Here is a 3,732-nt window from a genome sequence, read left to right as displayed (position 1 = left end):
TTCCATTTTGACAATGCTGACGTCTTTTATGTCGATCAAAACCAGTTAAATTATTTTGAAATTTCCAAAATTACTATTTTTTTATGGTCCCTCCGAATTTCTCTTTATCGTGCTTGTAGAAATAAGACATAATCAGCTTGGCTGTGCAGGAAAGAGAAGAGAGAAATGCTAGAGGAAATCCTCAGTTTGAGGTCTGGATCCCACAGGAATGCACAGAAAGAGCTCGCTAACCAATCTCCCTTGGACCCGCCGCATCCCCCTTGACACCGCTTCAGTCCCCGCAACACAGCAGCCAACGCTGCGATATTTGGGGGGAGCAGAAAAGAAAATTGCAGACTGTCTTCTCTCCCCATGCCATTGGTCTCCGCCTTTTGGTTCCTTCTCTAGGGCTTAGAGTGGGGCAGGGGAATAGTCACTGGCCAAGGCTGAATTAGGCTGAATTAGGATGTTACCAGCTGTCAGCTGAGCCATAGTGCCTGATCATGAAGGTGGGTTAAATGGACCTACTATATTTCTTACCTGGGATGATTAAGAAATGGCAAATGGTTGATTACTACACCTTAATAAAAGGATAAAATCTCCTGATTTGATAAACTGAGACTGACTATTCCGGAATGAAGACCTGCTCATTTTATAACAGACATTGGATCAAGTCCACACACAAGCTGTTCAACAGGGCATCCAAAACATCTCTGATATTAATTCATTCTGTTCAGGTAAATTCATCCAGATCCATTCAGCAGCTACAGTCACCTTCACAAGGAAATCTGGCCCATGTTGTTCTGCCAAGACCCACCACTCAGCCCCATCCCTCCTCTTTGCCCTGCTCCTCACATCTCATATCAAAACTCCACCATTTGTCAAGAGATTTCTTCTGGGGATTAAATGGAGCATCCCACATCTGAAACTCTTCCTAATATCTGTCATCCAGCCTTAGAGGCGTCGAGAAGCTTTACAGCGCCAAAAGATAACAAGAAGAATCATTCTGCCAGTGATGCCTGAGCTGAAATTCAGGCGTCTGAAAGAGGTTCATAAATATATTCAACCAATTTCACATGGCTAATTAATGCACAGGAAACACGCTCTGCTTATTGTGTGAATTACAGGGTATGGAGCAAATCCATCCGACAAATTATCTCCGCAGACCACTCGAACGGCTCACAAAAACATCTCTCACCAGCCAGGCTTTCAAGCAGACCCTGGTATTTCTTGTGTTTTAGTAGCACAGCTGCTAATCTTTATTTGTTTATTTATTTTTCCTTATGAAGGAGAACAATTAATTTTTAACCAGCTTATTATTAGCTTTCAGCACCTAATCCTCAGATCAAAAACTGATTCCAGAGTAATATGAGGGAGGAATTATGAAACACACAACAATGAGAAAATCAGATAGTCAGTGACTTAGTCAGGCTTGAAACAAATTATCCCCCACCTGAACTGAAGGACTGGTACCGAAAAGACAGTGAAGGTATGAAAATAAAAATTAAACACAAATTAAAAGGCAGCTGAAAGCTTTCCCTGTTGAGAGGGGTGTTTGCAGAGCACTTTCCACTGTCTGTCACAGTGACAGCTTCAAGAATCAATAGGAGAAAGGAGAAAATAACATGTCAAGATATTTTTGGAGGCTGGTGAGACTTACAGGGAAATTCCTCTGCAGGCAAAGAACAAATATTTACTGCCCTTACTTTATTTCTTCTGCCCCCTCCAAGACACAAAGGGCTCTTGCTCAGATCTCAATAAACAAGAGCTGACATACACCCGCTGGTCTTTTGCCCAGCTTTAGATTGGTACCGAAAGTCACCATGAGCACTTTTTTCTTTACGTTTGTGGGGTGTTAGTGGAAAATACCAACATTAAAATCGAGGGAAAATGTAGTTTGGGTTGGGTTTTTTCATGAAGTTTGCTGAGATTCCCAACCAGGGATATCGAATGCCAAAATGCACATACTGGTCCATCCTGAACTAGAAGTCCAGCCTGGGAGTCTGCTCCGAACCAAGACATGCAGAGATGCTGTGCAGATCTGGTCCAGTCTCAGGTTTTTCATGCTGACAATCCAACAATTTGTTCTCCCTTTGCAGTGGAAAGCTCAGCAAAATTTGGTGGCCAAATTGAGTTTTACTTGTATTTAAGTCCACAGGCATAGCATGAAGCTGGAGACCCACAGAAGCTGACATGAGAGATTTCTTCCATGTTCATATGGCCCTTGGAAGGGCATAAGATGAGTTGATCGCACACTGGACCAGACCCAGCAGCAGATCCATTAGCTGGGTTTCTCCGTTGTGCAGCAAATAGCATCACCTTCTGCCAGCAGCTGATACCAGCAGCTCTGCATTAGATGAAACAGGCCTTTGGTTGTCTCTTTAGAAAGATGTAATATTTCCACTGGTCCTATATAATATTTTCCAGCCCCAGGGCCTCACTGGTAGCTTGCAGCACCTCAGACAGCAATAGCTACCCATGTTCATGCAACTGTACTCAATGTGTTTACTTTAGACAACCTTTATTGAAGCCATGTAGCACCAAGGAAACATTCCTGACCAAAAACAATTGGAGGTTTTGCTGGAATACTTCAGTTTTTTGCCAGATACTCTAATTCTACATCAGCATCCTCCCAGTCTCAAAATGAGGCATGGGCAACACTCCGTCCCCACTTTCCAATGATCCTTGGGCCTCAGTGTGTCTCAGATGAAGCCACAGGAGTAAGGTGGTGACTGATGGGACAGTCGCCTTTTTGGTTTGTCCTCCACAGCTTCTGAGCTGCTGAACTTGGTGGTTGTCATGCGAGGAACATCATTGAGCTCCATGGCTGGTGGGCGGCTGTCTGGAAGTGGAGTGGAAGTTGTTTGCGGAATATGTAATGAGGATTGTGCATGGATGCAGTTCGCCCGGAGATGGGTTAAGCTTGGTATCTCACAAAGATACAACCTCCTTCTTGTCTCATTTTGGTTTAGTTACACACAGGAGGGCCCTTCCCCCCTTCCCGCACCAGGCTGGGAAACCAGGATTCATCCTTCCCCTCTCCAGTCTCTCCATCAAACCGAGCTGACTGATTCAAGTCACAATATTTTAGAAATGATAATCGACTCTGGGTGTCTTTTTCAAGTTGCTTCTTGATTTTGTAAGACAGGAAAAGCGAAGACTTCAAACTAAACTGCATGCACAAATTATAGCTCCCCTTGCTTCAAGCTGTACTGGATTTCCAGTACCATCCCCAGTTGGGTTTTGATGGGACCATCGAGACTCGTGAAAGGAAGCAACTCAGATTTCATTTCACTGTCTGTTCTCAGTTCTGCAGCCTGATGTGCCAGAGCTGCCTTACAAGAAAGACAGCGATGGCGGGACACAGGAGGCTCCCGGCTCGCAGGGGTAACGCATGTCTGTGCCCATCCCCCAGGCTTTCACTTTGCTTCCGTAACTCCAGTTCCAGGTAGTTGACAGGAAAAGTCCATTTTTTCCTCAAATCTGGAAATCAGTTTGAACTTGCAGATCTGGACTGCGACACCTGAGCAATCCTACCCCTAAAGTTCACAATGCACTTTTTTGCCATAATCCAATTTTATTTTAGAGCTGGTTTATTCCTGTGTTTGTGTGTTTTGTTTTTAGGAAGGGGCACAATATATGCACTACTCCCTGCTGCTCCACACTGTCTCCCATCCAAATTTACGAATCATTCATTCCTCCTTCTTTGAACCGAGCTTCTAGGCAAGTGGTTGCTACAGAAGTGTTGGCTGA

Source organism: Streptopelia decaocto, assembly GCF_964273445.1.
Source record: "Streptopelia decaocto genome assembly, chromosome: 22".
Classification (NCBI taxonomy): Eukaryota; Metazoa; Chordata; class Aves; order Columbiformes; family Columbidae; genus Streptopelia; species Streptopelia decaocto.
Note: the sequence above shows the minus strand (reverse complement) of the source record.